This window comes from Homalodisca vitripennis, chromosome 3 (genome assembly GCF_021130785.1).
Source record: "Homalodisca vitripennis isolate AUS2020 chromosome 3, UT_GWSS_2.1, whole genome shotgun sequence".
Taxonomy (NCBI): Eukaryota; Metazoa; Arthropoda; class Insecta; order Hemiptera; family Cicadellidae; genus Homalodisca; species Homalodisca vitripennis.
The window spans coordinates 61325205-61350054 of record NC_060209.1 but is presented as its reverse complement, the minus strand read 5'-3'; the positions used below and the strand labels follow the sequence as shown (position 1 = coordinate 61350054).

Below are 24850 nucleotides of genomic sequence, written 5' to 3'. Positions count from 1 at the left end.
GAGCAACCGAGTCTTCTACACATTACGCAGCAGCTATAATGGGAGGGGAAGGATCTTTGTAGCCGACTATTTTTGGACTCCTACTGACAAACATGACTCCAGATTGTTAAACTCAATATTTGCCTTTACACCATAGGTGCGTTATATTTAATTTTATCTCCCTTCTCCGCATAATACTCTACATCTAGGTTTTCACAATTGGTAATTGGGCTTTTTAAATAACGAGTGTGCCGATTTTTGCCGAAGTCTGTCATGGTAATTTAGATATCGTAATAGTCTTTTTAGTCCAGGATGTATATATTCCACATGGTATTCAACAAGGGCGTCTTGCAATACACTAAAATGAAAAACGAAATGATTCCTTACATCCTTGAGATAGGAATAAGGTTTTACCTGTGCATTTCGCCTCTAACGCCATATCAATTTCCTTAGACTTTTATAGAACACTACTTGGAACCTTGCCTCAAATATGAAAAATTATCTTAGCTTCATCATAGTAAATAATTGCTATATAAAGGTATTCTAATCTCTGAACATATCCTGCTTCATTACCTCTAGATACTCCCAATGAACCCCACCTGGAGCAATATCTGGAACACAACAAAAACATGGAAATTTACCCAGGCACCAATGTGTTCAATAGTAATCAATAGGAGGAAATACAATCGTTTAATAATACTAGCTGGATCCCTGTGTCTGCATTTTTGCTGTTTTCAAACAGCAACAGTGCAGATCGTGAATAGTGAATGTCCACAAGCATCATTGAAACCTATTGTGGTAGTATAACACGCCTTTTACTAGTTTAAAAGCCTGTTTTACCCTATCTAGTTTCTTTAGGTAGGAGGGATTCCACGTCGCAGGAGGACGCAAACTAAGTGGCTTCCTCTAGCACCTTTAAAGCGAATTACGGTTATTTAGAGGAAATAGTTTTGGTTTACAGAAAAAGGCCCCGCAATCAGAAAATAAAATGAAACTGTTTTATATGTTTTTCTTTTTCCTTTCAAATATTTTCCAAATACTATAAAATGTTTCACTTTTTTAACACAGCTCTGGAATGTATTTTTAAAACACTTTACTCCAACTTAAAATATACCCTGTTACAATAATTTAATATAAACCTATTTACAATTTCTGAATTTCTATTACAAATAAATTCAATACATATACAAGCGATTCTTCCAGTCACTAAGAATTAACACGTATTAATCTTCTCATTTAATGAGAACAGAACTATATAGTTCAGCTTATTAAGCTGTCTTTGATTATATCTAGAAACTTAAAAATGTAATAGCTCATATCAAAATACAACCTTTATATTATACTGCTACAGTTTGATACGCAGAAGTACGTAATCCCCTTCCTTACAGCTGAATTGTTATCACCTTTATTTCTCGGTTCTGGGAACTGTTATAGATATTGACAATCAACAAATCGACGCTTCATTGGGCTTTATTTCACTTGACATAACACTAAGATTCATAAATTACAATTGTGAATGAATATTGACGGTATAAAAGGCTGCAAATAAAACAGTAATAACAGCTAATAAAAATGACACTATGATATTCACTCTCTCCTATGAAAAAGTGGATGAAGATAAGATAAGATCACTCTCCTTTAGATAAAATGGTGGATGAAGTGTACGCTCGCTTCTTGCTAGATTAGGAGTGACCCCTTCTCTCTACCTAGGTCCCTGTTCAATCTCTTTTGCAGGTGTTGTGGTATTAGAGGGGATGGAACTTCATTTTCGTGAATTAATGTTTTAGCAGGTACGATTCTTCTGGTCAAACTGACACTACGATAGCAATCATACGAGCTTAGCTGCAAACAAAACAAGGAAATAATACCTTTTAGCTGTGTGGTTACAAGGTTAGGTAGAATTCCGTTGTAGCTTATAACTCTAGTTGTTTTGAAACATATGGCCACTACCTCTGGCTCCTACAAGCTCTTTGAGTGTACAATGAAAATCTCTGCAACAACGTAACGTTTGGTAGCCCACTCTAAATAAAGCAACACGTATTTATCACCCTTTAGGGTGTTTATTGACTAACACAGTATATTCTTGATCACTGTCTTTAGGAACGCTAGACAAGACTATCTATGTCAGAGTCTACTGAACGTTTTGAAGCCCTTAACCTTTAGCTTCCGGAATTCCTAAACTCACAGGCTTTATTTTTTCCAGTATTTGTTCCTGGTAGATCCCAACTTACACGGTTTCACCGTGTGGCAACTCCCGATCTGTGGAAGCTCTCGGCCTTATTGAAATTCCAGTCTGTAAAGCTTTTGTCTACGAAACATTTACGAAATCACAGCATCTATAAACCTTGTAAAAGGCCAGCTTATGATTTCTAGACGTATTTCCTAGCCTATAGATGGTGATAGCGTCTATAACCTTTCAGATAGCTTTCATCCAACCTTTGAAAATGTTTAATGTCTGCAAGCAACCGCGGTACATCCTAGGCTTTGATTGCTCTCTATATCAGGAAGCTAGCAATGTATGTAAGCTTCCGACCTCTGAAACCTCCTGGTATATATAAGCTTCCAATTCCTGGACTCTAGGATTTTTTTACCATTAAAAGATTTCATTATTTAGAACCTCATAATGGAAATTCCTTTCGTTTAAAACGTTCAAATCTATAAATAGATAGCTTGAGACTCTAGTGACGATCTGTCAACTGGGAGCAAGGATCTGGCGTTAAAGAGGCTTTCACTAAATAGAAATATTCAAGAATATTTAAGCCTCTTGGACCCCTAACCTGTAGGATCTTTAGCCTATTGGAGTACTCGGAAGCTTCTGGCTAGTAACAAGGTCTGGCAGATTTCAATTGCCTTTAATCTGGGAGAATGCAACATTTGGAAGCTGCTGGCATATTAAAGTTTCCTGCCTCTGAAAGTTTCGATACTCAAGGAAGGTGCCAGCTCACTGCTCCCGCGAGCCTCCGGGTTCTAGATTTGTCAGTTCTACGGATGGTGCCGACCATCCGCAGATTCCGATCTCTGGTAGTTCCTGGCCATTGAGAACTAAATTTTGGTCCCCCCAATGTCCGAGAGTAAACGATGTTTGGAACATTTCGAACCTTAAAATTATCAAGGCCTCTGGGAGTTTCTCCTGCTTTCGCCCTATTAGCTTCAAAAAACTAACTTGACCTTGCCATTGTTAGTCGAACATCAATGGAAATTCTCCTACTGTTTCGTTTAGAATCGCGGCAATATTCGTGAGATATAGCGATGTATAGAGATTTATTTCCTCCGATACTTTTCATTAGGTAGGTTCGAGCTAGTTTCATAGTTTTTAAAGTGATCTTTATAAAGTGTATACTTCCATTGTGTATTAGAAAGCTTTAATATAAAATAACAATTTTAAAATACTTTTCACTTTTATCATTTGAATTCCAAAACAAGCTAATCAAATTGTTTAATTTGTTTGACCTGCGTAGTCACAACCGCGTATAAAACGCTTGCACTTATTTGACAAAGAGATTGGCCACGTCACTAATTTTAGTTGAAAATAGCCCATTAATCTTCGCCACTCCCATGTCTGGACGCTGGTCAAGGGTATCGAGGACCGTATATCAGGTCCGTTCCCCAATGATAACGTCTGCTACCGTATGCCTGTGGCCGCGCGGAGGGGAGTTCTCTGACATCGGGACCTCAGTTCAGTGAAAGTGCTCGGCCAGACATCGCTGAGACCACCGCCAACCTCCACTTACTGCCGTGAGTATCAACTCGTCCTCTCCTCTCTCTTCGCGTGTCACAGTACACTATATTTTAGACTAATAAGAGCTAGGTTCTAGTGTGGTCGGGTTTATCTCGAACCCGCGCCAACAATTAATTACATTTCTAGTTCACTCTAAAGTTTGTTATACACTATGATTTAAACAGTCATCATTGTAATAAGTATTAACTAGCTATACTACAGAAATTAATTAAATGGAACATTTGTAAATGAAACACGAAGTCGATCTATCAAAATTAAAGTAAACGAATTAAAAGAGAACCGCAAAGAATGTTTAATTACAGTAAATAAATCGTATTTGAAATAAATTGTCATTGTATTTAGCCATGTATTTTTCCGTAAATGCAATATTTTTGTCAAAAAGACGTGAAGGATGTAGAGTTTTTCTTTATTTTGTTATGAAGCTCACATACATGATAAAATTATCTGAATATAATAAGAATAAAATTAATAACACTGATTAAAGCACATTGGGAACACAGATTGGCATGGCAGCCTGACAGTAAGGCCATGAGTACTCGTGAGATAGCGCTTAAGCTTGGGTTGATATGAAAGACAACAATGATGTAATTCTGACGATCTGTTTCAAAAGAATTATTCTCTACAACCACAGAAGTGAGAGAAGTTCTCATTCACGAGTATTCCGGTTATAAAACTTCTCCCCAGAAGAACACGCGTGAAACAACACCAACGACAAAAGATTTTGTACTACAAGTACAGGGTGATTTGGCACCAAGAGCTGGAAGTTAGGACGGTAGGCAACCTTCTGCTCTAAGAGGTAGCGAATGTGGTGTCAGTAACCACTTGTTTTATGGAACTTTGTTAATTTAACGGATATCTTGGATTTAGGATGAAACCCCCCCTCCCATCATCTAAGATAGAATAGCTTGAAAACACTCCCTTCCCTTAAAAAAATATAGAACCGCCAAATAAAACTCATCCATACTGGCTGTCAAGAAAGTTAAATAGTTCTTTAGCTTTTGGTAAATCTTCACTTTATTAAACATGTCTTACTCAGGGAATCTCCAAATCTTCACTTAAAACTGGAATTTCACTTAATGTTTCTAGTTGAATTATAACGTGATCTTTCTCCCTGAATGTTCGGCAAGTGCACTGTTTCACTCATAGCGATGTACTTGGCTGGGACAAGATACCTTTACCTTTGAAACAAAAATCATCTCAACCTCAAATGCCTTATGTAGACGAACTCAGACAATTAAAGTTTCAATATTTTGGTTTTAACCTAATTATTGTAAGAAATTAATTATCTGCTAGGTTTTAAAAATATATATCATTGTTTTATATTATTTTTATTTTTGAGACATTCTTCCACAATAAGCTTAAATGGCTATAAAAACCCGCAAATAACGGGTTCTATTTTGTAATAAGTTTAACTAAGTTTATGTAGGTATAAAAATATGAAGTTGCCAAATCTGTAATTTGTGAGTTTTGAATCAGAAAATATTATTAATATGACAAATAGTCAAAACTCTTATTTCCTGGGCATTCTGCTTTATTTATATGGCTTTGCTCATATGCACTATTTCTTTCCTAAAGCTTCGCATGTTTATAATGTTGCCGCAATCGTGTCAACTAACAAGAATAATAAAGGTAAAAGATTATAAAGTTTCATGATCCGCAACTATTTATTACAAATGTAACACATCTAAGTATATTCAATTTATTTTAAACAGTGTTACTTATTACAAAATGAGAATGAAAACTTTCCTACATATCATGAAGCTTTCATGTGTGAAAAACTAAACTCTTTGTGTTAAAATATTTCAAATATTTGTCTGCAAAACCGTTTTGCTACTTTGACATGTAAAAGAAATATTAAGAAGTTCATCTATTTGTAGGAACATTGAAAGTATTAATTGATTATTTTCCAGGAAACAAATCGTTAAAGTGTGAAAACTCTGCAACAGAGATCGTGGGTTCAAATCTCTATTAGAGGTGTTAGCAAAATTTGTAATCATACTCATTTGTAATCAAAAATTGTATGCAAGAGTTATGTCACAAAATCTTATATGATTTTAAACATTTTTCCCTTCAATTAAAACTTATTAAGAGCTTGAGCAAGTTAATAAAACAATCAATGGCTATTTAATTATTTGTCTACATTCAATAGTATTAAAAATTATATTCCAAGAATAAGCATTTATTATTTATTAGTGTTCTGATTAATTAAATAAATTGTAGCAGCAGATCACTTACGTTTTACAAGACAATAAAACATCAATAAATTTAAATAAGTAGAATACTTTGAAATATTGTAAGTTGATTCATTTGCAAGTTATTTTATTATCTAATAACGACGTGTTATTTTTCTTTTTTTATAGGGTTTCTAAATATTTAAAACTGGCAATTTTAAATCCCCTTTTAGAAGATGCATTTCGTTGAATTTATAAGACATCCAATATTCGGTAAAAATAGAATAAGTAGTTAAAATACAATAAAAATACTCAAATTCTGATTAACAACAGATAAACAGTACAAACTTTAATTTACAACAATAAAAATGTCATGTATAGAACACTAATTAATATAAATTCAGTATAATGTTTATATAATTCAATTTTGCATTCGTTTGAAATGCTTTATTGTTTAGATCGCACAAACAGTTTTACTGTTTGGTTGTATAATATTTTTCCGCTAGGCTACTGTGAAATATTTATTTTTGTTTTGTTTTTATTCTCCAGTTTCCTATTTTATTACCAATATAAAAAAAAATTAAAATGAAAAATATTGGAGCTCTTATGTTGTAAGAAATATGATTATTAAAACGAAATGAGTTTAATTGATATATTTCCGTACCTATTCCGTTGGATAAGGAACGTTAGATTCATTTATCAGTATGTTTATTGAGAACTTATTATTATAAAATAAGACATTTCAAGTTGCTTGACAAATTTCATAATTATGTAAGACAAACTTATATTTTGCATTCAATCTTTGTTTTATAACATAATTACACTATCAAAATACGAACATTTTATTCGATAGAAAACTTTCTTCCTCAAGTATCCTGTATTTGAAATTTAAGTCCAGTAATTTTAGGAGCGTCTTTAGGAGAGGTGTAATGAAAAGTTGGGATAATTCCTTTCACAGTAGCAAAATTTGTAAGTACAAAGTCTAACAGTTTTCAAAATCAATATTTGGAAGTATTTGGAAGTTTTTAATATGTAAAGCACTGTCAGCGTTTTTCCAAAGCGTATCAACATTTTCAAAAGTCTCCAAGCTAACTTCGTATAAATATATGAGTATTAAATTGTACTATATTGATCACTTTTAAATAATAGGACATCATAATGTGGTTTGTTTATTAATTTTTAATTTTCATTCTCATTTTGTTATTCATTACATTTCATGATGGAGTTGGGAGGATTGGCACTTGCCAATCCTCCCAACGTAGACGATGTATGAGTAAATTGTATGTTTGAGTGAGGTTTATGTCTTGTGGTGGATGTGTCAAAATGTTATTCACACATATATTTTGACTTTGCTATGCACTATAAGATGTTTTTGGCAATAAAATACTGATTTGATTTATTTTTAAAATATGCAAAAGAAATAAAAACTAATCCACGTTTAATTGAGTAAAGACAATTTTTTGTTTTTTGATCATTAAATTTCGTTATTATTAAAATTTATATTTTTTAACAATAAGCAGTTAGAGCGATGATTCATTTTAAATACTGTTTAACAATTATATTGAATATTAGTGGATAAAATGAAGTAAAAATAAATAATTATTCTAAATAATATTCTAACATATGTTTATCGTATTAATATTCTGAACGTCACTGAGCGTGTATGACATCAGTTTCTACTGTAAAGAGGAAGTGAGATAAAGTTAATAGGAACCATGTATGTGCAAGGCTTCAAGAGTAATGGATATTATTCGATTATTGAAGTGCCTACGGGCAGGTAACTTGGCAATGGTTGTTAGTAATGGTGTATGTATAAAGGTCCAGGTTGTAGGTCGTAGGTCGCGGCTCAACATTATTGAACACTGAAGTGCGGCCCTTGACAGTCACTGTCACTGTCACTGTCAGACATAGCGTAGAACGGTGTGACACGCCTCCCGCCTTTAGTATGCTAAACTGTCATTGATGTCGCCGACAATGGGTTGGTGAAAGGTTCACAGAATTGGTTACATTAATGTATTACCGAAAAGTGGTTACAGCACAACTCTGTATCTCTTTCTATCGCTCACTTGAACTAAAGTGTCAGGAGTCTCCCTCAGGCTCCAGGAGGTTAGCGTTGTAAATGTTAAAATATAATTCTAAGCTGTTTACGAAAAAATAGTTCAACGCCACCCATGAGGTGTTTGCTTTTTTAAGAAGTTCCTAAGTGAGGAATATCTTAAATCAAATTTTCCTCCCTATGTTACAAAATACCTCCAGGAAAGCAATGTTCATATCCCTTTCTTTTTATAACTGAGCATTTAAAATTTGTATATCCTCCCGAGGAATCGAATCCATGACCTCTTGGATAGATTGCGACTTGGGCTTACTTATATTCTGCAGTGAATTTAATGTATTCAAGATAATTTTTACACTAAGATATTTAATCATTAACATACTTCCAATACCTACCACCATGTTTTAGAAAAATTAATAATATGAAAAACAATTATAATACACAAAAATTTCAAAATGCTAGCTACTAAATTCCGCCAAGAGTACTCGTATATAATAATGAAAACTATCAGCTCCACTATGTTTAGTTGTAGCTAAATTTCTATAACATTTAAACTACCTTAAACTGTGACATTTGTACAATTACGGAGATTATATTTTCTTACCAATATAAATAGTCTATTGAACTATGTAAGTAAAATTCTGACATTTTTAACTCCTTGGTTTATACTATGTAGCCTAATACAATAAAACTTATGTTGATTAGCCTTATACTTATCAAGCCTATAATGTTATCTAAGAGCAAATAGCTAATGTGAATCATAAATTACGTAATACAAAAATTATAATAAAACATGCTATTTTTGTTCATGTTTCATACTACTACTTTTATAACCTTGAGTTTTGTACTCGTTGTGTGAAACAATATATTGTATTACAGTTATTCTTAACATTTTAAAAGTCATATTGAATTTTTTTTTAATATTAAAAAGTTTACTGTATAGTTTGCTTTGGTACAAATTATATGACTGTTATTGTGTTATTTCATACCTCTGGAAACGCTTTGTGGCTGTTTTACAAAGGAATAGTCTTGGGATCAGGGCCGAAAGGTATAAAACTCTAATCGTAATAGTTTTTATAACACTTAAATGTGTAATGCTTAGTATTACCTGCTAACATTGTTTAATATTACAACAAAAAAACTAATATTTCTCAATCTTTATCTTTGATTTTGTATTTCTATTTACAAACCGTTAAAAGTTATTACAGCAGGAAAGATAATATCTCCCCGTCCAATGGCAATACAGATATTATCGCCCGATTGTAATGTGGTAATATAATACTGTTGACAGCGACAGTAACGCACTTGGTTGGCCTGAAGGCCGCGCCACTCCCTACCTAAGCAGTTGATTGATTGTGTGCGTGTGTGCGTGTGCGCGGGTGGAGGTTCCTGGACACTTAGCCAAGTTGGGGAAGAGGTACAGCGCGACTGTCTGCTTCCTCTACTCAATAAAACATCATGGCTCAACCTAACAAACAGTAAACATAGTTGTTGGCCTGAATTGTGGGCATCAACGACTTCGCCACCGGTCACCTAAAGCCTCAGTGCAAGCGTCTGCTGGCCGAGCTGGTGGTGGAGTGTATGGGGAAGCTCTGCCGTGGTGCATGCAGGACTCTCAATCCAACTCCACCTTCTCTCAATCCAATTCCATTCATTCTCCATGTAGACCGTCACTGCCCCAGACTGACCACCCGCCGTTGCCATCGGTTGCCGCAGTGGAGCCTCAGACGCTGCCCTTCGAGACGTTTTTGGACGCAGTGAACTCAAAAATAACTTATAATCAAGGATATCAGCATCGGATATCTAAAAGAACAACCTAAATTCTACAAAAAAGCAAAACAAAATTCTAATTTCAAAATTCAAGTTTACTGTGTGCACCAACAGTAAAGTTGATGAGCGAGCTATCGCTCGTAGCTGAGGGACCCCATCCAGACGTTCTCATAGTAACTGAGCATGGATTCACACCTGAAGCGGATATTGTGTTTAGAATTTGTAATTATCAATTGGCTGCGATATTTCACCGAAAAATGACAATAGCGGAGTGTGGCAATTTTCTTCAATACAAGTTTGATATTTTAACTGTTCAATGTGTCACGAGTCTCACTGATTCTGTTCTCGTTGACTTATTGAGGTGGCAACATTTTGCAAGGTGTGCTTAGCATTTTTCTAAACCTCTCATAGGCCTTTGACTTTGTGCATCTTGAAACACTGTTGCACCAGTCATTATGTTTTTATGTTGTGCCTCACAAATGGCTTTTGTCACACTTAAAGGATGGACAGTAGTGTGTGCAGATCACTAATTCATAATAACAATGAATTAACTGTGTCAGGCAAAGTTAAAATGCCCTATGGAGTGCTACAGAGATAAATTCTAGGGCTAATCCTGTATTTCGTCTACATCAACAGATATAGTTTATCAATCCATAATGGAAAGATTACTCAGTAAGCTGACGATAAGGTTTTCTGCATCAGATCAAAAATTAAACCAGATCTTGAAATAAAGGCTTTTGAAGAACTAAATGCTTGCATTAAAATTTTTTAAAGTAATTTTGAAACTAATTTATCAAAGCCAGCGTGATCAATTTCTGTCTTCGGCAACATGAAAACGAAATCTGAAATCGTGATGACGGATGAAGCCGTATATAAGAAGAAGAATATACCAAGTTTCCTGGGATGCTCTTAATCGGGGGTCATATGGAACGAGCACATCGATGTTGTTTGTTCCGAGGTTGCTTGAGGTATTTACGCAACTTGGCAAAATTCTGTTCCTGGGATATTTTAAAGACAGCTTACGTTGGCCTAATATATCCACTTCTGGTCTCATATTTTGGGGTGGCAGTTCTAAATATAAATTTAATAGTGTTTAGAACACAAAATAACGCATGTCTAGTAGCCTTCGGGGAGCTTAGATTGTTAACTTACCTTAGCCTCTATATTTATGACGTCATGCTATACTGCCGATTCAAGTGCGTCTAACTTCGGGGTAGCGACGTACGACAATACGGAACTAGAGACCGGGACAACTTTCGCATAGCACAGCACAGAACTACTGTTTTTGAATACTTGCCATCTCAAGTTAGTGCAAGGACAGTAAATAAACTCCCTGAGGAGATCAGACGTGTCAATAACCACAAGCAGTATAAATCTCGACTAAAACACTTTCTAGTATCAAGGGCCTTTCGAATAGTCTTCAGTAACAATATAAATATCATTTTTTTTACTCCCAGTTTTTATCCAAAAAAGGTTGGCTACAGTCGATGTATCAACGACAGGTGAAACGTGCCAAAATTTAATTTTAAAAATGATATTTATTTAATTATTTTAAATAGGACATTATTAATTTTGGTCGTCAATTTTTTAAATAACGCTTGCAATACAATTATTGTATATAGTAAAAACCCCACACTGCTCCCTAGCTTCGCAGTTGATTAATTGTGTGCGTGTGTGCTGGTGAGGTTCCTGTACACATGGCCAAGTCGGGGAGGGGGATCACGCGACAGTCTGCTTCCTCTACATCGTTAACATTGACTGGAATATCTGCGTGATCGGGAGTGGCTTGCAAGACTCGCAAGTGCCCACATATATGGCTGATAATCCGTCAAGGTTTATCGGTTCCTGAACTAGAATTTTAAATCTAATTACGAGTCTTTATTGTTGTCTATATAGTTCAATAAAACTCATACCTAACAAACTATAACGCACATTGTTGGCCTGAAGGCCGCGCCACTCCCTAGCTGAGCAGTTGACTGATTGTGTCGAACTGTCTCTAGTTTGGTGTAATTAGACACTACTCATCTAGAATACGAACAAGAGAAAGCATTTACATTATAACCTATGCCATGTATCGAATAATGCTGTTCGATGATCGAAGTTGCCATCAACGCATTGTGATCATATTAAGGTGGTTCATTTGGTTTTCGGTTGGATTAATTTTTGTTAATTTCCTTTTAAAATAACTTTCCTGAAGACCAAAAAGAAGAATTTGATATTTCCCCACGAATTTAAAGAAGGAGTTTTATAGGCAATATTGTAACCAGTACCGGCTTACGATAAAAATGCTATTTTCTAGAATACGTACGCGAGGCTTAGCCAGAGACTGACATATCGTTAATGATATATGACTTAAGAAAATTACACAAGTTTAATTAAATATATTTGAACTTAAGTTTAATTCGTAATACAAGAAACATATTTTCTCCGCCACATCTTTCCGAAATCTGAGACATTTAAAAAAAAAATACATGCACATTAATATATACTGTACAAAAATTCATATCCTTAACTTCAACCGTTTTTCTGTGGGTTGATCAAAAGGTGTCCCTAATCCTGATTCATACGCCTACAGCTCCTCGTGGTATGATCAAAGATTTTTCCAGTTTCAACAAAGACATTTTAAAGAGCTTGGCCAGATTTTTGAGGGGGAATTAAAAAATATTTCAACAAAAAAACTGATAGCACCACTCCAAGAAACACGGTGGCGGCTGCTGCATCCGGGGGCTTGTGGATAGTGTCACACTGAAGAATATGTATACCACTGCATAGAACGGAACATGCATAATCCTGTATAGTTTCTTTAGAATTCAACAACCTTGTTAGTATAATTGCTCAAATATTGACTGAAATATCTGCGTGGCCTCATACATGACTGATCATCCATCAAGGTTATTCGGATCCTGAACTAGAGTTTTAAAGCTAATTACCAAAGTTTTTTCGTCCAGTTCGGTCCCAACCTTAGAAAACTGGTAATTCCCAATCAAAGAGACGTTAACAAGTATAAACCTAGCGTCGAATGCCTCAGAAATCACGATTAGTGTTCTCGTAGGCACAAATTGGATTTCACTGGCTGGGACAAAAGAACTGCCATCGGTCCACCATCCCATGTGTGGGTACTGAGAGGATTATTAGTAGTCAGTACTGTTGGTACCAACGCCCTTTCCACTCCTATTTATATTATTTTCTCGTTTGTTTCCATTATGTACCCAGCTATAATCAAACATTACTTTATATATGTTTACTAGCAGTTCCCATTTATAAATATTATTAGTAATATATTAAAACAATCAAAAGTTAAATGTGTGCGATATTAGTAATTAAACCACTATATAATTCCTTACATTTAACGTTACCAGTAACTGATTTAATAATTCTTTAAACCTGCTTGTAGTATGTTATCATTTTAAATCAACATACCTGTAATATGATCGTATGTATCGTACCTATATTCCAAAATCTAGATCCAAGCAACCGGATTTAGTAGTATTGAACTTATTATAATTAATGTATGAGTTAAAGTTGAATTACTATTAACCATAATGCGACATTTTCCAACGTGTTTTGTGGTGACGGTACCATACAAGTATTCTCAAGTCCAATATAAACAGTGAGGGCTCTCATAAGGAAATCGTCACAGGTATGCCGCAGGGATTTATCCTCCGACCGTTTCTCTATCTGTTATTCTCCAAGTACAAACAATTCGCCGCCGCCAGGATCATCGTCAATGCCACTGCAACATTGCTGCTAGAAGGGTATTTTACTTTGTCAACTATTTAAAAAGATTTGTTCATTTGAGCCTTTTTACAAACTAAAATCACTTAGCCGTTTCATGCGATCAGTTTTAGCTTTAAAATGAATAAGATTGAGAGACTTTCAAGTTAGAAAATGATTGATCAATTTGACTACCTAAAATTCCAAATCCTAAATTCTCTTGAAGACGGTAAGTTCAACCAACCTTATCCTCTCTTCCTGGTGTAAGAGTACTTAGGCCAAATCTGTCAGTTTCCACACTGTCAGAAATCAAACTATGACCTCGTTATAACTCAATTTGCTTGAAATTTCCTTTAATGTTCGGTATTTGTATTATCCATCTGTGTTAAAACTCAAAACTTATTGGTTTTACTTGTTAATTGTTTCAAGTAAATTTTAAAATCATAAAAACCAAAATAGAACGTATTTAAAACGCGTTAAATATTGTTATGAGAGGATATAGCGATCTGCATTTATTTTAGAAACTGGTCTAGTGTTAACTGTAGTGATTTATTTATACGCCATTAATTTCGTTAAATTCGCTACACCAAACTTTGTTAAAGGAGAAAGAGTATAAAACCATTTAAAAATTTAGTACTATATTTCAGAATTACTACATATATTAGAGAATTTAAGTTTACGCAATAGTCGGCCGCTTCGAAGAAATGAAAACATCGTTTACATACTACAAAGTATGAGCACACCACATCACGTATCGCGTAACAAGCTTCGCTAAAGTTGCCTGCAAAATTTAGTCTGTTTTCGCATCTGGCTATTTTAAGCAAGTTTGCCATCAGGCTGCGCATGTTACTATGTCGTATGTTAAAATGTCATAATTTCGAAAGTTTCAGTCTAAAGATGAAATTGTTCTTGAGATATCCTGCGAACAGATTGACAGATAAATAGGGAAATAACATTTGTAAACCCCTCGAGGGCTCTTGACTCTTCGTAAGCAGTAAAGCTAGTAATGATGAAAAATTTAATCAGGATTTAATCACTTTGTGAAATTTTTGATAAAAATGGCAACCAACCTAACAATAACACTCAACACAAATGAATGGAAGTTCACACACTACATTTCAAACAGGGCAGGAATCATAAAACCAAGTACTATTGCAAATTCATTATTGTTCAGAATTATCACAGTCATGAATATCGAAGGAGGAAATTTGGATTATTTTTCATTTTACTATGATTCGGTATAGCTTCGTAATTTTTAGTTCAGACATTTCGACGACGATCGATGAGTCAAAGATGTTTTATTAGTTTACTTTGTCATTTCCAGATTCCTTTTTTGGAAAACATTTAAAAAGGAGCGTTTATCATAACAATCTCCTGGTCATACACTACATAAGACGCAATATACAAAACAAAGCGGCATAAACGACTGCAAATGTGCTAACAGAGTATTATATAAAGCTATTAAAGCCACAACGCTGGCCCAACTGCATAGTGGAATACATACACTAGATACACCTTTATTGCAGAAGAAATGTAAATTACAATAACAATCACATCAAACAAAATCTACGCCTTCTGCAAATTTAAAGGTTAATCTCTTTCTATATGTGTGGATATCAAAGTGATGGTGGTAACAACAGCTTTGTAAGATGACGCGATGCTCCTCTAGGTTCCGAGAACCGAGGAATCGTTCACCGCACGACTCGATGGTGACATCACTTGTCACCGCGCGGTCACAACCCATAATCCGCGAACAAAGCCGCTCTGAAAGTGAAAGACGAGTGACTTTCACTGCATTGTAATTCGGAGAGCGTTTCCGCCTGGCGTGTGAATGGAAGTGAGTAGAACAGGGTCAAGGGCCGTGTCTACTCGTGACGTCATACACGCGGGGGTGGCCACTGGAAGGTTAACACGATACTTTATTATCGTTTCATGGAGGTAAATCCAATAAACTATGATCATCCCTGCATTATTTTTTATTCTTAAAACAGTGATAGTCAATACATAACAAGTTATTAATTAACCAAGTCAAGCTTAATATTACTGAAAAGGTGTAATTCTTTAGTACGTTTGAAGTCATAAAACATGACTGCAGTTGAATGAGAGGCAAGTTTCCGATGAATTGCTGTATATTATTTGGGGAAAAGGTTCACCCTTGGAAAGCGTACTTCCAGAACGTAATTAAATAACTGAAATGCAGCTGTTGGACAAATGAAAACACTAACAAGGTTCATAAATTAGACACTGAAAATGATGCTGCAATTTTGAAAATCGAAACTGCACCTAAAATTATAGCCCATAGGCTAATAGTTAACATGGAAACATAATTCAAATTTTGCCGCCTATATTCTGACAAATTTGAGCTCATAGTGATTGATAAATAAAATATTAACACGCTTTGATTGGTTGCGGAATAAAAGATACTACCATATTGTGTGTAACATAACATATTTTAAAATGGTAGGAATAATGATAAAAATTGTTTTCATTTTAAAACGCAATTGTTTTTAGCACTTACTTAATAAAAAAAAGATGTATGTATGAATGTAACTTTCGTTGTTCTTGAAATTAATAACAGTTACAATATATTTGTTTGATTTAATTAAGTTTCTAAAAATTATAAAATTTGGAAACTTGTTCCCTTCAAGTATTTAAGATTATTCATGATCTCCGACTTCCTGATGGAACCGTCCCTTCGTTCCGCTCCTCCACGAGAAGTGCCTCTGTTTACGTCACTGAACAGTTTCTAATAAAAACACTTATTTAAGGGTCGATCTGTCGTACATGGACATGTATGCATTACATAAATAAAGACAGACATTAAACATTTATTTGAAAAAAGCACGCGATTTTACGACTGATCAGTCGCTACCAAGGTAGGCAGTCGCGTGCCTTCCCTGGTCGAGTGTCCAGGAACCTACACACAATCACATGCTTGGCGAGGGAGTGGCGTGGCCTTCAGAGAGCTAGTGTCCCTGTCAACATTATTGAACAGTGTTATATTACCACACTACGGCCGACCGATCGTATATGTATTATCATTGGTTGGTGTGGCGGTACCTTCCCTTTTGTACATAAATATGGAATAGTTTATACGGACAATAAATCAGTATGGACAGTGCAATTCTCTTTTATTAGCTGTACTGAGTAAAACAGTTAGAAATAGAATATAGGATGGAGTTTTTGTACATTGTCAAGAAGTTTTAAGTGTCTGAAATAACAAAGCAATCTAATCCTGAACGTGTCATCGATGAAAACATATGCTTCTTATAGAATATCTTTTATATTTATAACATTTTGCAATACGTTTAGTAACTGATCACATTTTTAACGTTACTCTCCCGATCTATACAATACTAGTTGTTTCTACATAAGGTAGTGAACTCAGGAGCTTTAGGACAGTATACAACATATTAGAAATGTTCTTAGTCATTTCTAATATGTTGTATGCAAAATGGCATACATTACCACTTGCAACACAAGGCTTAGGCATTAATATACATAATAAATAGTAAGGGCTCCAAGATGGAACCCTAAGGTACGCCTGAACAACAAGGCTATCCTCAAAGGTATAATATTTCAGACGATCACCATCTTAAAAATTAATTTTAACCATTTTCTTTCGTTCTGGTAAGGACGAATACCAATAATAACCATAACAACCATACCAATACACCAATAATATAATAATACCAATACACCTATTTTCTCCAGTTTATTAGAGGCATCTCGTGGTTCATCATTCAAAAACCTGATGGATCTACATTATACATATTTTGCATTTGCAATATTATCGGCAACATTACCTATGCGGTCACATTGTGCGGATATTTTTACTTAGGTTTTAAGAGCAGTAAGATTTAAAATTCAGAAGTAAAATTAGTTTCTCTGGAGGCCGAAGAATTATCAAGAAACAGTAATTGATTCATCCTTATCGAGCTATAAATAATCTTAGTAACCTGTTTTTGACGTTTCACAAAAAATGTTATTATTACTGCTCTCGATTAATTCATACTATGATTTGATAGAAATCTGGAGACCACATGACAAAAGCACATATTTTAGGAACGCAATAGGAATCGAAGAAATCTATAGGAATACTATCGATGATAGTAAACATATTTCGATTCAAACAACTTTTCTTGTTACTGAAACCACACAGCGACCGATAATCCACACAATTTTAACGCTAGGGCAGAAATGGACTTCAAATTCCTTCCTATCAACTTCCCGGCAGACAGTCCTCGACCACTGCATGCTGATTTCAGGTAAAATACTATGAGGAACGTGCGTCTGTATTCTACGCACAGGCATGAGCGTTCCAGTTTCAAATAATGTGCTTTCTTCTTGCGAAAAATACGTAGCCAACATCCATATCTGCGGAATACGCAGTATAAACCAACGGTACGGAAGGGACTTTACTGTCATAACATGTTCTGGGAAAGATATTAACCTACATTATCACCACTCTAATTCTTGACTGTAAATTAGGCGTGCTCTACGCTGTAGATCATATTGTTACTGGATTCACTGATTGGTTTTTAGACTTTTATTTATTGATTATATTACTAATCAAACCGAACATGTTGATTTGATTCTGATTTTGAAAAGGGTTGGACATGATTTGAGATTTGCTTTCAAAGTAAGATTTTAATACTAGTGTCATTTCATCTAACCAAACGATATAGTCATCGCAGCACTTTTCACATTTGATTATCAAAGCTCTAAGTAACTTTCTAAAATTAATTTACAGTTATCATAAAAGAAACTAACGGAAGTGCCGTACAGACCGGATATGCCTTACAGAAGTTGTTAGGATGTACGTGTGAAAGTTTATAAGACTCATTGACTGCAATTAAATGTCACGGGAGGTTATGTTTACCTTTGTGTTATACTACCAGATTTATACAACACAGTTTTACATCATACTGGAGTCAAGGATTGTTGTTTTATAAACTTGCTCATTGTATGTGCGACTTTTATAAGATCAATTAACCATTGTGAAAAAGATTAATCATTATGAAGAATAAAAATATGTCTTACTTGTATTGGCTCATCATCGGTAGGGATGATCATAATTAAACTATCTTATATCATAAAGAGCTTCTTTATAGTACAAAATCTTACCTTTATATATATATAAATTGTACATGTTATCATGAAGCAAGATCAAATAATTTACATGGATATTTTATACAAATGAATTTGAAATGGAGTTAAAATTTTACTATCATCCAAAGTTTATAAATATGCCATGTTCAATAAATTTTAAACAAATTAAAATTTATATTTACTTGTTCATAAGGTATTTAGGTTGTTCGTTTATACACATGTTTTATTCTTACTGCACGATTCTTCATTTCACTTCGAATTAGTTTAAATAATAAAATGAGTCTCATTAGCCAATATTTTTACCTTTTTTTGCTCTTTGGGTTATTCAATACAGTTCTTTTTCTCTTTTGAATCAAGATTTTGGTGAAGTATTTGGTGATATGTGTATCTTCAATCAGTCCTATCTATTATTTTATTAAGGCTATTAAATTTTCTTTGACCGAATATAATAGATATAAACTAAAATATACTGGTTTAATGTAGGCTATATTTAAATATCAAATGTTTCGACTTATCATATTTAAAAGCTAGCTGCACTGTTCCATCTTTATTTTAGCCCCGTTTTGGTATTGTATTGGTCATTTAAAAACACCAAACTGTTTTGTACTTTACCATTTTAAGCATTCAAAAAGTTTATAATCTGCAAGAAGAACCCAAAAGTGGTTAAATGTATTTTAGTCATATTTTAAAAATAAAACATATTCAAAAATTCTATAACCCAAAATAAGGATGTAAAATTCTTCGATGTTTTAATTGTCATTTTTGGGTAAACCCTAACTCGTAATACTGCAACTGGGTCTTGAATATCTAGTGTCTATTTTGTAATTGTTATACATGTAAGTGTAACACATTTAAATCCCGTATGTGGATGTCCCGTACTCTTTCATAAGAAATGCCTTATACTCTTTCAAAAGACAATTAGGCTGAACACATTTACTGAATAGAACAAACTTTAAACAATGTGTAACAAAATTGAAACTGTATTGTAATTTGTATGGACATTATCCACTATGAGTTCTGCAAAAACAAAAATACGACGTTTTAAAACATATCTTCCCTCTTGTCCTGTCTTGTGGACACCTAAAATATAAGGTTACAAATACATTAACAAGTCAGTAAAAGAAATTGTGTGCCATCTCCATTACCTGAGGTTAAATGTCACGAAAATATTAAACCGAAACATAAACAAATACCACCAGAGCGCAGCACAAGGTCAAACGAACATGCGCACACACGAGGTACACTTTTATACTGCGAAGGTCGACCTTGACGTGTTCGATGTCACGGTTCTTGATCTGTAAACTTTAATGTTTTATTTATCTTGTATTTTAAAATTCCGCACCTGAAGAAAACAGGACATACCAACAATGGAAAGGTCATGTTTTTTAACACCTAACGATGACAATCATAACTAGGCATTACAAGGAACCTTATCAAAGCATCCGTCGACAACAATATCCTTTATATAAGTTTCCGTATTTAAGTAATAATTGAAATGATTTACTTTTTCTACATTTAAATAGTAAATATATAAGTAACTTGCTTTTAAAAGTGAAGAGTGCTTATTTAAGCCTTCATTGAAGATAGGTTATAAGCCAGCTGTATTGTTGGTGTCTGTCTTCATTTTAGCTCCATAAGAACAAATTTAAACATCAAGCACTGCTAAGTTCGTATTTGTATTCGGGAAATTGTGCAGAGTGAGTCATTTAAAAGACACGATTTTTTTAATTTTTCATATTATAAGTTGATTTTTGAAAAAAAAAACTCTCATAAAAAATTTTTAATATTTCATCGTTTGCATATTACAAAGTATGCACTTTACAAGAAAAAATACAACATGTTTAGATTCGTATTAAGCACACCTTTAAAATAAGACATATGTCATAACACTACGACTATAAATAAGGTCATACAATAGTTTACTACAGCCCGCCCTAAGGTGGTCCGATAGGTTTTCATTGGATTAATTTGTGTGTGTGTGTGTGTGTGTGTGTTGTGTGTGTGTGTGTGTGTGTGTGTGTGTGTGTGTGTGTGTGTGTGTGTGTGTGTGTGTGTGTGTGTGTGTGTGTGTGTGTGTAAATGAATATACATAAATTAATATACATAATAGCCTGGAAACTGTAATAACCAGGTTCAAATAAAACCCTGAAGATTACATGGAATCTCAAGGAATGATTTTTTTAGTTATTTAGTGCTTATTGAAATAACATTTGTTATTAAATATAATACAATTAAATTTATATGTTTTACAAGTAGGCATATTTCCTTGTAACATAAAGAGTTCATCTTACTTAACCTTCTGAAATAGTAAGCATTCATGAGATAAGTGATGGTCATCAATAGATTTCTCTATCTACGGAAACAGTTCCAAATCATTGATATGGGAGAGCCAATCGTTTTGCGGTCTAAGACGTCGGACTTAGAATGTGACTTTTGTATGTACTGCGTCGACTCTCCTCCTAGCTCTGTTTGATGAGATCCTTGCACAGGTCAGGATCTTGTGTCTCTTGAGGATAGGCAGAATACGATCTACATCTCCTTTTATTAAAGATATAAGTTTCAAAAGATTTTAACGGGTGGTTTGTGAACCTGGTGTCGTTACGAAGAAACGCCTTGAATCATGAAAGGCCAAATTAATACCATTGTATACAAGCATTCGTAGTAGTTCTTGGTTGGACAGTCCCTAGGATATATTTAATTTCTAATGAGTCAATAATAATAATAATAATATTTTTACTGCGGTAACAATTATAAAATTGCATACAAACGTCATAAATAAATATTTAAATAGTAAAAAGGTAGGCCTAAACTTCATTCACTCACGCACACAGTCACATCGTTCTCTCATTCACTCTCATCTTCATTCTCACCAGACAATCCTGCCACTGCCACACCAGAACCAGAGAATTGATGGTGTTAGTTTTGAATTTCGTCCCAGCGGCTCTCCATAAACTCGTCAAGTAAAACACCCCCGACAGCAAAAGATGTCTTAGTCGAGTTTTAAATTTTTTTGGTCATTCAATTGTTTGATCTCTTCAGGGAGCTTATTGATTAGCTTGACACCAACCTCAGACGGCAAACGTTCGAATGCTGCAGTTCTGTGTTGTTGAACGCGGAAGTTGTCCCTGCCTCTAGTCCCGTACTGGTGAACGTCCCTGCCTTGAACCAAGTTACACTTAGAACGGCAGTACAGGACAACCTCCAGGATATAGAGACAGGGCAAAGTCAGCAATCCAAGCTCCCTGAAGGTGTTTTTGCATGAATCTCTGAAGTTCAATTTTGAAATGATTCGGACAGCTTTCTTTTGACTTCTAAATACACGTTCGAATTTGTATTTAGAACAGCTGCCCCACAGTCTCAAACCGTATGTCAGATGTGGATATACCAAGCCAAAGTAGGCCGTTCTTAGTATATCCAAAGAGCAGAATTTTGCAAGGTTCCGTAAGGCATAAATGCCTGAGGAAACCTTTAAACAAATGCCGTCAATGTGATCGTCCCAAGTCAGCCCTCGATCTAGGTGCATTCCGAGGAACTTGGTGGAATCAGTTTCTTCTATTAGAACATCATCCGCCATCACGGCAGCGAAGTTGTCAGGTTCTTGCTGCCGGAGAAATAAATTGACGACGCTTGATTTGGAACTGTTGGCCCTCAGATTTAGTGTTGAAAAATACTGAATACATGAATTCAGTTCTAAAAATGAGTTGATTTCTAATTCATCTTTTGTTTTTGCTCTGATGCAGAGAGTTGTATCGTCAGCATACTGAACCATCCTCCCCGTAAGGATCGATGAGTTCAATCTGTTGACGTAAACAAGGAAAAGGACAGGTCCAAGGATAGATCCCTGTGGGACACCATAAGTCATTTTAACCTTTCCTGACAGGGTATTCGCAATCTGCACACACTGGCTTTTATCCCTGAGGTAAGACGAGATCCATTTGTGCGGCAGACCTCGAACACCACATGTCGTCAACTGGTACAACAGTGTTTCGTGATGTACACAGTCGAATGCTTTAGAGAGGTCTAGAAATATGCTTAACACATGTTCTCTTCTCTCCAGGCCATCGACAACTGTATCGATTAGGTCTGTGACCGCATCGATTGTTGATTTGTTTTTTCTGAAACCAAATTGTTCGGAACAGAGGATTTCAAAACGATCAAGAAAATTTTCAAATCTGACAAGAAAAATCTTTTCAAAAACTTTGCTCATAACTGGGAGGATTGAAATTGGACGATAGTTGCTTGCAAGGCAAGGATCGTCTTTTTTGAAAATGGGTGTGACTTTCGCAGATTTCAAAAGGGAGGGGAAAATGCCTTGTCAACCTTGTCAAATGAGTCACTTAAGGACAGTGAGGGAAGAGCTATAGTCTGAGATCATTAATCGCTGACATTATCTCAGGTGACTAAAGATATGTATGTTTTTGTGTAGTTACTCCTCTACGGTTTAAGTAATTTCTAACACTATTAAAAATTAATCATTGACTAAAACTTGCAATAATTATTGTGATTTTCTCTGAATACCTTTTTTTGATAGTGGTGAAGAAAAATGTTTGATCAGTGCAAACCTGTATTTGTTTACGATACTAATAATATAGTAACTCTAGGTATTTTGAGTATTCCAATTAATTCTTAACTAAAATTATAAAAACCAGTTCCATTTGCATTTTTAAAGCAAGAATGGTACCCGAGAGCTTAAAATATTTATAACTTTTCTCTCTCAAAAACATTAAACTATGACACTTTTCACACACAAAAAAAACAATTTCATAAGGTGCAATTTTGTCTAGAAAACCATATCCCCTTATGCGGATTTTGCCAGTTAACAAACTCATACACAATTACTTAAAAAGACAGTGGATACGTTTCAAAGATGAACCAGTATACCAACAAGAAACCACCGAACATGTTGCCAAGATCAGGTAAAGGTCAGGCTGTCTCAACTCTTGCTCATGACATTGACACCCAAATTTCCTGCGCGCACCTTGTTTAAAGCTTGTAATGAAGAATGTGGTTCCAGACGGATCGCCATTCTAGATGTTCACGCCCTTCACCGGTCGATTTTCTCCTTCCGGTGCCAGAATTTCTCTGAGAGCCGGTAAAAGACGCGGACGTCCGAACTTGCACTTTCTACCGGTGAATCGTGACCTGTCTCTGGGCGCGATGACCTCTTGACCTTCACTGGCTCCTGTCCCGTCGGTCGTGAGGGCTGTCAATATTAAGTGTCAGTCCTCTCAAACCTCCCATCGTCTTTCGTAAAATGTTCGATTTCATATACGCCACACCATTTATTGCATTTTATATATTTCTTGTATGTAAGTACGTTGTACAATCACAAATATCTGATTCTTCTGGAATGATGTAACCACCAGTGGGTGGTGGAATAATAGTGGACATTAACTATCGTCACAGTTTCTCTTCAAATTCTTTTCCAGAATTTCTTACTGTGTGATTGTATCTTTTACATCGACACAAGACACTGCCTTGCTGATTTCGTACTTCTTGATAATGTTAACGATCTCATTAATTAGTCATTACTGTGAATGCGCCAAGATTGTTAGAAAGTCTATGAGAAAGATAAGCACAATGGTGAATAACTAATTAACTCATATTGGTTTAATACTTCACTTGGAATTTCTATCGCGGATACATTTGACATTGTAAGTTTTACAATATCAATAAAACAATTGCATTAGACAATCGTCTTTCTTTATTGTTGTATTTTAATTCATGGAAATTGTCTTGTTCTTTTCTTTCAATATAAATCAATCAGTTTATTCGACAAATTATTTTTTCCCCTAAAAGCAGTACAATCACATTTATTTTGCAAATAGTAATTGGAGGGCAAATTCCAATCTCTGTGCTTGCTTGATCTTCCAATCATTGCAGATTTGTTGACAATTTTTGTGTTTTAATGTCTTCTTAAACATGGAGAATAACAAAGAAGGAGGAGGAGCTCTTCTTATTGGAAACATCATAGAAATTATTGGGAAATTGCAACTTTCTTTTATAAAATAATAGAAAATGGTGAATAACATTTAATATAGTTGGGCCATACCTTTAGTTGCAGTTAAACCAAAAGTATGTAGAATTGTTCGTTCAAAAATTGTTTAACTTTATAAAACTCTACTCTTTATGTTTATAAATCATAGGCTCCAAGTAATAATAAAAGGATTTTTAATTTTGACACTAACTTGTTATAACGAACTCAATTGTATGCATCAATTTATTTACTACCTCGATATTAAATTCATTGATGTCATTGATAGCATGTATTCCAAAGTATATAATACTCCTCTATATTACTCAGTACGGAGC

At 34.7% G+C, this 24850-nt stretch overlaps 1 protein-coding gene across 1 annotated transcript in view; it reads left to right on the top strand.

The window, feature by feature from the left end:
- Window positions 1-3635: 3635 nt before the first annotated feature.
- The window catches only part of LOC124356992 (protein spaetzle 5), a 46145-nt gene continuing 24930 nt past the window's right edge, over window positions 3636-24850 (top strand). The window contains exon 1 of the mRNA XM_046808347.1: window positions 3636-3714. The gene's annotated coding sequence lies outside the window, so the exon portion shown is untranslated. The remainder of the gene's footprint in view (window positions 3715-24850) is intronic.